This window comes from Aotus nancymaae, unplaced genomic scaffold (genome assembly GCF_030222135.1).
Source record: "Aotus nancymaae isolate 86718 unplaced genomic scaffold, 86718_ANA_hifiasm-v0.15.2.pri h1tg000043l, whole genome shotgun sequence".
NCBI classification, from domain to species: Eukaryota; Metazoa; Chordata; class Mammalia; order Primates; family Aotidae; genus Aotus; species Aotus nancymaae.
In genome coordinates this window covers 2,450,307-2,462,652 of record NW_026988457.1, presented here as the reverse complement: position 1 = coordinate 2,462,652, position 12,346 = coordinate 2,450,307, and the positions used below count along the sequence as shown (strand labels likewise).

The following is a 12,346-nucleotide window of genomic DNA, read 5'->3' as shown; positions in this document are numbered from 1 at the left end:
ACGATCTCCTGACTTACTGGAAGATGAAAAGGTAGCTTTTTCCTCCTCCCCCCAGGACATATTCTTCCTCGTTAAGGAACAGAGTTCCTATATTTCTTCCTATTTTAGATGCATGCGTTTGATGATGAGAATTGCCATTATTTTCTGAGGCACTACAAAAGAACAGAAGTTCAAGTAAAGTAACCATGATGTAAATAAATTATGATGCAACACTTCCTTATCACATTGACCAAAAAGTGTGTTCTCATTTCCAAAATGTTAAAATGGGAAAGATATGTGCATTTTATTATGAGTTACAGGACAGCACATCGTCTGATAAAATCCCTGGTCAGTATTTGTATTATTTTGCCTATGTAAATATTGTCCACAGTGTACTGCGATGACATTTCTGCTCATGTAAATCTTTTCCCCCCTGGAGTTAATAATTGCCAATTGCCTTGTCTTTTTAATTCATAGGGTTTTTTTTTTTTTTTTTTTTTTTTGGCATTTATGAGTAATGCATCTTCAAGCTCTCTTCAGTGTGGTGAACACACTAGTAATCTTGCCACTGCATTTCTCTCCCTGTGGGAACATCCTCCGGGAGCTATCCTTCTGCTTCAAACTCAGGCTCGTTTCTCCTCAGGCCCGTTTCTCCTCAGGCCCACTGTAGTTACCAGCCCAGAGCCCCATTTTTCCTTCTCTCCTGTGTTGGATTCCCTATTTCCTGGAGCCTGTATCTTCTTTCTTGGTTAACTCTTTGTTTTGTTGGAGCACATCCTCCATAAGCTTCCTGAGAAAAGGTTCATGGCAGGTAAATATTTGGAGACCTTGTAAATGTCCCTTGCACTTGTCTGGGCATAGAACTCAAATTCAGGAATAATTCTTTTTCATGTTAGAGGCTTTCTTCAAATGTATGGTGATTTACTGTTGGCACTCAAGTGACGTGTGCATGAGTGAAGCTTGTCAACCAGTGGGCTCATTGTCAGGTGATTCAGTGGTGACCTGGATGTTTCATTAAGAATCCCACTAGGTCATTATCTATAAGTTTTTTTATCTCCGACTGGTCAGCTTCCCTAATGATGAATCCTTGAATCTTCTGCCCATGGGGTAGAAGCCTCACTGCCAGCATTCTAGGCACTAAGAGGGGGAAGGAGGCTGAGGGGTCCTACAATCCAGAGTGCAGCTGGGTGCAGTGGCTCACTCGGGAGTCCCAGCCACTTGGGAGGCTGAGGCAGGAGATCTGCTTGAGATCAGGAGTTCAAGACAAGCCTGGGCAACATAGTGAGACTCTGTCTCTACAAAATACAAAAATTAGCTGGATGTGTTGACATGTTCCTGTGGTCCCAGCTACTCAGGAATTTGAGGCTGCAGGGAGCCATGATCATGCCACTGCACTTTAGCCTGGGTGACAGCAAGATAAGAGAACAATAATAGCAATAAATCGCAGACCGTCTTTTAATTCCGTTTCTATGGCGTGTCACGTGCCAGGTCTCAGTTGTGCCTGGTGTCCTTGAGTCCAGCTCCTCTCCGATTCAACCTTTCCTCCTGAGGCTGGGCAGGCACGGTGGCATGACAGTGCAGCTGTGCACAGGTGTACATAGGGATGGGAAGAAATGTGGAGAGCCTTATAGCTCCACGTACAAATTCTCAGCACATTTGTTTTCAGCACATCTGCACCTGTGTTCTGCACAGCGGGAACTCATTTCTGCTTTTTCTAAGAGTCTGTGGTATAGCTGATTTGCTTCTTACAGATTTTCCTCCCTTTGAGCTTAGGTTGCAGCTTTATCTTCTCTGCTAAATTAGTTGCTTCTCGTTCATCTGCTTTTTTTTATTTTTGGTTTTCATAATATTGTTAACATTTGTATCTGCTGTTGTCTCTGTGCCTATTCTCTCTTTATACTTATGGGTCTAGGCAGTGGTGTGCTGGTAAGTGCTTGACAAAACAGCTCTTGTGGGGAAGGGAGGAACCCTGAGTGTGGCAGTCCAATTTCTGTGGTGTAAATATTCCTAATGTGGCTAATTTCAAGCCACCAAAAGGACATCCCTGAACATACAGTTGGAAAGAAAAGCAAAGCAGCACACCATTATGCAGATGGTTTCCGGCTTAAAATGGTTCCACTGAACGATTTTTTGACTTTACGATGGTGTGAAAGTGATGCACATTCAGTAGAAATGGTGCTTCAGAACAGTGTTCAGGAAATCACATGAGATATTCAACACTTTATTATAAAATAAGCTGTACGTTAGATGATTTTGCCCAACTGTAGGCTAATGTAAGTGTTCTGAGCTCATTTAAGGCAGGTTAGGGTAAGCTCTGATGTTCAGTAGGTTAGGTGTATTAAACGACTTTCTGGAGTATGATATTTTCTTTCTTTCTTTCTTTTTCTTTGTTTTGAGACGAAGTCTTGGAGTGCAGTGTCACAATCTTGGCTCACTGCAATCTCTGCCTCCTGGGTTCAAACAATTCTCCTGTCTCAGCCTCCTGAGTAACTGGGATTACAGGCACCTGCCACCACGCCCAGCTAATTTGTGTATTTTTACTAGAGGTGGGGTTTCACCATAATGATCAGGCTGGTCTCCAACTCCTGACCTCAGGTGATCCACCCACCTTGGCCTCTCAAAGTGCTGGGATTAGCCTACCGTACCTGGCCTGGTTTATGATATTTTCAACTTAAAATGGGTTTGTCATAACATAAGTCAAGAAGCAGCTGTGTAATATTTCCACTAGACACATGCAATAGACATGAGCATAGAAGCAAGTAACTTCAAGAGAATACATAATTATAAAAGTACTCTGAAGTGACAAGTATCGAGATTTTATTAGTTTTATTTATTTATTTATTATTCGAGATGGAGTTTTGCTCTGTTGCCCAGGCTGGAATGCAGTGGTGCGATCTCAGCTCACTGCAACTTCCGCCTCCTGGGTTCAAGTGATTCTCCTTCCTCAGCCTCCCAAACTCTTGACCTCAGGTGATCCACCTGTCTCAGCCTCCCAAAGTGCTGGGATTCCAGGCATGAGCCACCCCACCTGGCCTTTATTAGCTTTATTTTTAACATAATTTTAAAAATTGTAAGCCCATATAGTTTAGTTTTTTAAATAGCTATCTGTAACAACCAGCTAGCAAAATTCCCAACAATTTAAAACCATCAGTTCTCAAAAGTCAATGTCACCTGGCCCTAAAGTAGCATTAGGTTTATGCCTTTGTAATAGTTTTCTTATCTTTTCAGTATATTAGTCAATTGTTTTTTTCCCCGCCTAGAGACACAGTCTTGCTCTGTAGCCCAGGCTGGAGTGCAATGGCACAATCTCGACTCACTGTCACCTCCGCCTCCCAGGTTCAAGTAATTCTCCTGCCTCAGCCTCCTGAGTAGCTGGGATTACAGGCATGTACCACCACACCTGGCTAATTTTTGTATTTCTAATAGAGTTGGGGTTTCACCATGTTGGTCAGGTTGGTCTCAAATTCCTGACCTCGTGATCTGCCCGCCTCGGCCTCCCAAAGTGCTGGATTACAGACCTGAGACACTGCGCCTGGCCTAGTAAATTGTTTTTAAATTTATTTCTCTACAGCATACAGTCACCTCTCCTCACATATCGAGAACACATTGATAATCCATCCAAAATTTACATTGTCTAATTATAGTTCTCAAACTGTGGTGAAGAAAAGATGACGCCTCAGTAGAATGAGATAATGCTTGACTTGAGGGATAGATAGAAGGGTTAAAATAAAATGAGGTGAGAGGAAGTCATCAGTATCCAGAGGTGGTCAAAGGAAAGTAGTGTCAACACAATTGGGCAGGAGGAGATTGATATACGTGCTGCCTTGTCCCAGCAACACAATTGCTAGCAACACAGTCGCTAGGACAAGGTAGTAACTGTACCAACCTTTTGGTTCCCATTTAATCTCAGCTTTTTTTTTTTTTTGAGACAGAGTTTTACTCTGTCGCCCAGGCTGGGCACGATCTTGGCTCACTGCAACCTCTGATTCCTGAGTTCAAGTGATTTTCCTGCCTCAGCCTCCCAAGTAGCTGGGATTACAGGCGCTCACCACCACACCCCGCCAGTTTTTGTATTTTTAATAGAGACAGGGTTTCACCATGTTGGCCAGGCTGGTCTCAAACTCTTGACGTCAGGTAACCCACCCACCTCAGCTTCCCAAAGTGATGGGATTACAAGCGTGACCCACCATGCCTGGCTAATCTCAGTTTTTAAGAAGATATCATTTAATGTATCTGTGTCTCTTAGCAATTCTCTGAAGTGGTTCCAAGCAACATTTTACCCTAAACATATATGACTGTGAAGTGTGTGTCTGTATAATAAGACCAAGTACCTGCATAGAGAGAGCCTTTCATGAGATAAGCTCAAAGCATTTTACCAACAGTGCTTTGTTAAGTCTCACCAAACCTCAGTGTGGGAATTGAGGGGGAGCATCATTATTTCTGGTTTACAGATGGCTAAAGCAGAGGCCTTAAAGCAAATCAACAGTAGCTGAGACTAACTTGTTTGTCTGCAAATCCAATGTTCTATCTTTTCATGACAGCAAAATCTTGAGCACCAACTTATATTTTCTGCCTCTGTATAGCTAGGGGAAGGGTACGGTTTTAACTGAAATATCAATGACTTCTTTGAAATCCTAAATTGTCTGATTCTGGTTTTTACCTTTGTTGACCCCTTCATACCTATTTGCATCTTGTGATATTAATACCAAAGACCTACCTAGTTACTTTTAATTTCAATTAAAGTGATTAAAAACAATTGCATGGTTGGGCATGGCTCGTGCCTATAATCCCAGCACTTTGGGAGGCTGAGGCGGGTGGATCACCTGAGGTCAGGAGTTTGAGACCAGTCTGGCCAACATGGTGAAACCCCATCTCTACTAAAAATACAAAAAATTAGCCTGGTATGGTGGCAGGTGCCTGTAATCCCAGGTACTCAGGAGGCGGAGGCAGGAGAATCACTTGAACCTGGGAGATGAAGGTTACAGTGAACTGAGATTACACCACTGCATGGCAGCCTGGGCAACAGAGCAAGACTCCATCTCAAATAAATAAATACATGTAATTGCATAAACCACAATTACTTTTGCACTAACCTAATACCTTATCCAGCATAATCCAATCTGGCTGTAGAAATAGGGGAGTGTTGAAAACAGAAGGCTGCACCATTTGGGTATAAAGGAAGATCAGGGCTGTTGTTTGGTCTCTGTGTTGAGCAGATAACAAAGCATTAATAATTGCCCTAATAGACAATGGACTTTTTGAGCATTTATTATGTGCAAGATATGGAATTTAGTATCTTACACATATTGTCACATTTAAATGATTTTTTGTGGTTGGTATTAGTATTATCCCTGTTTTGCAGATAAAGAAAGTAAAGCTTAGAGGGTCTAAATAAGTTTCACAAGGGCACACAGCTAGTGAGTGGTTTGAACCAAAGGCTGTCCAGCTCTAGGTACACGTGCTTATAGGGGCTATTGTCTTGCATTTCTGCTCCATATTTTGGTAACACAGCTGGGAATTGGTGTAGGGATGGACCTGGCACCCAGCAGAGTCTGAAACCAGGGTTCTCCTAACTGGACCTAGCAGAAGAACCCTTTCTTCCTTGGTCACAGAGTCATTCGACTGTTTCCCCAGTGAGGTGTGCTGCCACGTCTCCTGCCCTGTGAAGAAAGCCCTCTGTAGGAGGAAAGAATGAAATCCACATGCAAAGAGAAAAGCAGAGATTATGATGGGAAGGCCGGGTGTGGTGGTTCATGCCTGTAATCTCAGCACTTTTGAAGGCCGAGGCGGGTGGATCACTTGAGGCCAGGAGTTTGAGAACAGCCTGGCCAACATGGTGAAACCCTGTCTGTACTAAAAATACAAAAAAATTAGCCATGTATGGTGGCGCGTGCCTATAATCCCAGGTATTCAGGAGGCTAAGGCATGAGAATTGCTTGAACCGGGAGGCAAAGGTTGCAGTGAGCTGAGACCGTGACACTGCACTCCAGGCTGGGGGACAGAGTGAGACTGTATCTCAAAAAAAAATAATAATAATAATGGGGAGAAGAATTCCGATGGCATTCAAATCCCTGACTTCAATCCCTGACCCTGTTCTCTAAACTAGTGTGAGTTCGGCTTTTGCCACTAGGCTACTGGGTGTGTCCTGACCAACACAGGGTTTATATACACCACTATCCAGCTGCCACCTGTACCAAGTTGACCAGGATAGGAGTTCACTACTGGGTCCCTTGGACTTACCCCAGTCTGTGTCAAAGCTTTAGGTAGGTAAACTTTCCCCACAATACAACCCTTCTTCCACTGTTTTTTTTTTTTTTTTAGTTAGGGGGCCTTGCTCTGTCACCCAGGCTGGAATGCAATGGCACAATCATAGCTCACTGCAGCCTTGAACTCCTGGGCTCACGTGATCCCCCCACTTCAGTCTCCTGAGTAGCTGGGACAACCGGTGCACACCACCATGCCCCGCCCCTTCTTCCACTTCCAAATACATTCTCTGTCGCACCCATAAGATTCTTCTTCATCTTTTGTTACTTGGCTCAAGCCTCCTGATACAAATACCTCACAGTATGTAGTAACAACACAGACATCTTAGTGTTGACAGGCATTACTTTGTATTCCAACCTCAAGAGGCAGGAGAGCAGTCATGGAACTAACAAATATGAACAATACAATGGCATTACTGACTTCAGCTGGGGGTCTCCAAACTGTATGATTTCACAGGCCAGATTATTATGAATTTTTTTTATGGGATGGGGGTGGAGAGAACATCGCAGAGCTGCCAACTTTTTATTTTGTCAAACAGGGCTAGTAGACTTAAATTTATCCTTCCCCAACTCTTCATTCATTTACTTAACAAGTCTAGAAAATATACTCTTCTGTAATCCCTGAGATTAGGCAGCCTCACCAAGTCACTGGAATAATATAAAAGGTCACATGAAGTCTTGCAGTCCGCTTCACCTGATACCTTTGCTTACTGTCTTAGTCCATTTGTGTTGCTGTAAAGAAATACCTGAGGCTGGGTAATTTATGAAGAAAAGAGATTTGTTTGGCTCACAGTTCTGCAGGCTGTACAAGAAGCATAGCACCAGCGTCTGTCTCTGGGGAGGGCCTCGGGCTGCTTCTACTCATGGCAAGAGGCAAAGGGAAGCTTGTTTTTAGGGATCACGTGGGGAGAGAGACAGCAAGAGAGGGGAGAGGTACTGGACTTTTTACTTTACAACCAGTCCCTCTGGGGACTAAGAGAACGAGATCTCACTCGTTACCAAGAAGTCAGCACCAAGCCGTTCGCGAAGGGTCTGCCTCCATGACCCAAAATACTTCCTATTAAGCCCCACCTCCTCACATCACCACATTGGGGATCAAATTTCAATATGAGATTTAGAGGGGTCAAAACACCATATCCAAACTATAGCAATTACTTTCCAAAATTTAAAGGGAAGCCTATGGAGACCGTCAGTTGACCTTGTTGGTAATAATTTTTTTAATTAGTTGGAAGCTAGAAAGGGCAAAAAGGGGTGAAGAGGAAGCTGTGGCCATGGAGTTAAGTTAATGTAGTCTGGGCTTGGGGTAGGTGTGGGGAGTGGAGGCTGACAACAGGTACAGCTTGTATTGTAAGGGCTGGTAGCCCAGGAGCTAAGGGAGGTGGGGGGACCTGCAGAGCCCAGTTCCTATGTTGGCTTCTCTGATGAGCTCTGGAATGAAGTAGGCATGGGCAGTTGTTAAAGCTTTAAATCCCTCGATGTCAGGCCTTGAGGGACTGTGATTTCTCCCCACATCATTTCCCTTTAACCAAGTAGTAAACTACATTTGGCCAAAATTATGCCTTTAGGACAATAGCCAGAGCACGACTCGGAGCAAATCTATGACAGTCATGCTAACATTGCGCATAGGACCAGATACGGAGATAAAGCCTCTTCAGAGTGCATAGTACCTGCATCTAAGCAAAATCAGTTTGTAAGAATCTCCTTGAAACTACCTCCAAGGAAATTGAAAGTTTCTAGTAAGCAAAGCACAGTGAAATGGAAATTAATTGTACAGTACCCATTACCTCTAGTTTAATGTGCAATTGATAAGCTCTTTACTTACTGTACCACCTGTTTTATTTTAATGAAAGTAAAAATTAGCTATTAGAGCTTTTGTGGATTAATTTACAGTCATGGGCTCCCAACCATATTTCTTTGAGATGGCTTTAAGTTCCTGAGTCCCCAGTTATCTGGCTGAGGTAGTGGTGGTGGGCTGTGTCAGTGAGGCAGCCCTTTGATTGGGGAATGTGGTCAGTGACCTTCAAGATGGCCTGTGATGGTCCCCTCCTCCTGGTGTTCATCCCTTGGTGAGGTCCCCTCCCACATTGTGGCAGGGTTGATCTATGTGAACGGTAGGACACAGCAGAACCGAGTGGAGTTTATTTTTAAGATTAGCGCTCATGTTCTCCCTCCCTCTCTCTTTCCCCTCATCTATCAGATCACTAATTCTCAAGCCAGCTGTCACAAGGATAAGCAGACAGTCTGTGGAGAGGCCATGGGGACTCTAGCCAACAGCCAGTGAGGGCCTGGAGCCATGAACAACACTGTGAGCACACTGGGGAGTAGCCCCTCCAGCCCCAGTCAAGCCTTCAGGTGACTGCAACCCTGACTTGACTGCGACCTTGTGAGAGCCCCTGAGTCAGCACCATCTTGCTAGCTCACTCTGTTTCCAGACCCTCAGATGCTGTGAGAGATCACATGTTTGCTGTTACAAGCTACTGTGTTTGGGGGTAATTTGTTACACAGCAATAGAAAACCTAATACACAGAGGAAAGATAGTATCTTCCTGTCTCTTTCAAAAGAGGCCCTCATTACTTCTGCAGGGAGAACTACCCATGTCCCTGATGAGAGTGTTTGGGGAATTCCCACTTCCTTTGCTAGACTGGGGGTACTGGTATTCTGAATTAGTTATAGAAAGAAATTTTGCCCCACATTCATTGCTGCACGCTTGTAACCCTTGTTACTTGGAGGCACAGATCATGAACCATACACAGAATCTAGAGGGTGAATGCAGATCAGTTCTTCTTGTCCTTGTTCCATCTTGGAGGGGACGGCGGGAAACATACTTGTGCACTTGTAAGCTTTTGAAACTGGTATAAATGAGGAAATGTGTGACAAGGACTTGCCCCTCACTTCCTCAGTTACAGCACATGTTTGCTGTTATGTGAAGCTGGCGGCTTTCAGTGTCATGCTGAAAATTTTCTTTTAGGTCATTGTTGTGTAACTACCATGAAAAGTAATAATTTTGGAAAAGGTAGGAAAAGGTTCATGTCAGGAGGCGAATTAATGTGCTCCAGGGACAGTCATGGAAAATGCTTGGCCACACTGGGCGTGTTCCGTAGCCAGGCATTGCTGAACAGTGCAAAGAGAAAGGGGCTGGAGGCACATAGAGCTGGGCTGGGAGCCAGGCTCCACTTCATACCAGAAGTATGAGCCGAGGCAAGTTATTGAACTTCCTACAGCTTAGTTTACATAGCTGTGAAAATGGATGAATAATGCCTGCTTGTGCCGTTGTTAGGGAGAGGGACGCCCTGCTTGGAGGCGAGTATGCAGTAGGTGCTCAGTGAGTGGTGGTGATGATAAAAAGCAATGCTGCTTATTTTCTATATTCCTCTTTTCATAATTATTGAGATTACAATGGCAAGAAGGGAATCCAGCTTAAAAGAAAACATTTGCAAATCTGTTTCTGGTAAATGGAAATGAGAGCAACTGTAAACCACATGAGTCTGTCCAGGAAAGAAGAGAGTGAGTGAAGGAAGACTTTCTCAGCTGGGTGGTTATGTGAGCAGCGTCTCTACTGTCTCTCTGTTAAGTAATTTATTTGGACATCTTGACTGATTCATAACAACGTGGCACTAAAAAGGAGCACTAAAGTGCAAACCTTCTGCGTGCACTGCAGAAATAAAATTGGCCACGAAAAGGTGATGGCCAGAAAAATTTGGGGAAGGCGTACGGAATAGAAAATCTTACATAATATCTATTCCTATTATTTTTTAAATCAGTTTATACAGTCTAATTTTTAAAAACAAAAGCTAGATTTTAGCTCTTCTCAATCCAGTGATTGAAATCAGCCTGAAGAGAACAAGGTGCATTGAATTTGCTCTCTATAACATCAATGAAATTTGTCAATTTCATTTGGATTTCCAGAATCTCCAGTGCTAGGAGACTCACAAGGTGGAGAGAAATGGCCTTATAGAAACTGAGCAGAGACTCTGGAGCCACCCGATGCAAAGAAACCTGTGACCTGGAAAAGTCTATTTGTGTTTCCCCTGGGAGTCTGGGCCAAGACGACAGGAACAAGCTCTCAACTCTGACTACCCCTTTTACAGGGAACATATCCTGTGCCTTCTTTGCGCCAAGTGACAAATTCCTTGTCATATCGAGATGGCTTTTCCTCTTCCTCTTCAAACATCTTTTAGCAACAACAACAGCTCAAGTAACTGGAGCTATTTCAGTGTTAAAATGCAGGCTTTGTAGACCTCTTATGCAGACAGATGCAGTTTCAAAGGAAACGTCTTTGGCTGGGTACTCAAGTGTTACACGGGGATTTGGGGAGTTAATCTTCACTGTTTCTGTTGTGGGAGAAAAGGAAAGCAGAGCTGCTCTTTCTCATTACTCTCCCCAGCGTGCATCTGTTTCCTTTCATACCTGGGAATTAGGAAGACGGAGGAGACTTGAGCAGTGACCCACCTAGCCTCTTGATGCATGCTGGGCTCACCTTAAAACCCCCAAAACAGATGGCAGTTGATCATGGTTGTAAAGACCCCAGCATAGACTTCCTGCAGCCTCCCTTGTTAGCCACTATCAGTGCTTAACCTTCTGTCATCTGAATAACTGCTTCTTAAAAATGATGTTCGAGACCAGCCTGGTCAGCATGGTGAAACCCCATCTCCACTAAAAACACACACACAAAATTAGCTGGGCCTGGTGGCGGGCACCTGTAATTCCAACTACTCGGGAGGTTGAGGCAGGAAGAATTGCTTGAACCTGGGAGACGGAGGTTGCAGTGAGCCGAGATTGCGTCACTGTACTCCAGCCTGGGCGACAGAGCAAGATTCCGTCTAAAAAAAAAAAAAAAAAAAAAAAAAAAAAGATACCAAAGATAGTAGAAACTGAAAAGGAACCTCCCAAAAAAACCATGCAAAATCCCAGTAAATCTCCTGCAACAATGTTGCAACAGTTTAAATTTACTGTAGAAAGAGCTGAAGTTTAGGAGACACGACTTGATAGTATTTTTGAGCAATATTACGAGTGCAAATGAGTCCTGTTCCTCTTGCAGCAGGGCCTGCTCCACTGAGTCATCCTGCCTTCAGAAGCCTCCAGCTAAGCAGCAGGCCCAGCCACAGGCTCCCTGTGTCCCCAGCCTCTGGAGGACAGGCTCCCACACGACGTTCTCATTGCCTCTAGCTCCACTCCAGGAGGGGCCTGCAGTTCTGCAGCATATCGGGGTCTACTGGGAAGTGAGGTGTCGCTGTCCCCTTCCGGCAGCCCCTGCAGTGTCTGTGAATGGCTCTCCTGGATTAACAGTTTGCAAAGAATGGCCGGCGGCCAGGACTGGCCTGCTGCCTGTTTTTGTTTAACCCATGAGCTAAGAATAGTTTTTACCTTTTTTAAGTAGTGGGGAAAAAAAATCAAGAGAAGAATACTATTTCGTGATATGTGAAAAATCACATGAAATTCAAATGTAAGTGTCCATAAATAAAGTCTTACTGGAAGAGAGCCTTGCTCATTTATTTCTGTCTCATTCGTTACTGTCTGTGGCTGCCTTCACGCCACAGTGGCAGTACTGAGTAGTTGTGGTGGCACGGTATGACAGCAGATCCTAAAGTATTTGCCATCTGGCCCTTCACCGAAAAAGTTTGCTGACCCTGGCTTTCGAGCCTCTCATCACTTTGAGATCCATCTCCTCACTTTCCCCAGAGAGAGGGAGGCAGTAACGTTCCTCGGGAGTGCTTAGTTCTTGCTCCCAAGGCGATAAACCCCAAAAGCCCCCTCTCTTTCTGCAGTCTTCTTGTTGGCTTGATAGTGGTAGGGCTGGTTCAGCCAAGATCAGTTGGAGGGTGGGAAGGCGGGGCGGCATTGGAGGAAGCGCGGTGTCTGCTCTAGTCCTGTCTGCAGCAATCTTTAGAGTACAATATAACTAAGAAGAAAATGCTGGGTTTTGGCTGTGGGATGTAATTCGAATTCTGGAAAATTAGAAGCAACAGAACATGGGATGTGGGCGTCCAGGACAACTCCTCTGTTTGGCCGCGTTTGGTGCCATGGGTGGAGGAGTTGGGAGAAGGAAGACGTTTGTGCAGCGAGAGGGAAGAATCAAGATTCTGTCTTGGATGGACCAAGCTTGT

The 12,346-nt window shown here is 44.4% G+C and overlaps 1 long non-coding RNA gene across 3 annotated transcripts in view; it reads left to right on the top strand.

Moving 5' to 3' along the window:
• LOC105732125 (uncharacterized) overlaps positions 1-11,617 on the top strand; it is a 54,057-nt gene extending 42,440 nt beyond the window's left edge. For 2 of the 3 annotated variants that reach the window (XR_010337129.1, XR_001110905.3), the window contains one exon: positions 10,149-11,617. This is a non-coding gene — a long non-coding RNA (uncharacterized LOC105732125). The remainder of the gene's footprint in view (positions 1-10,148) is intronic. The other variant, XR_001110904.3, reaches the window with a different exon arrangement.
• The last annotated feature ends 729 nt before the right edge of the window (positions 11,618-12,346 follow it).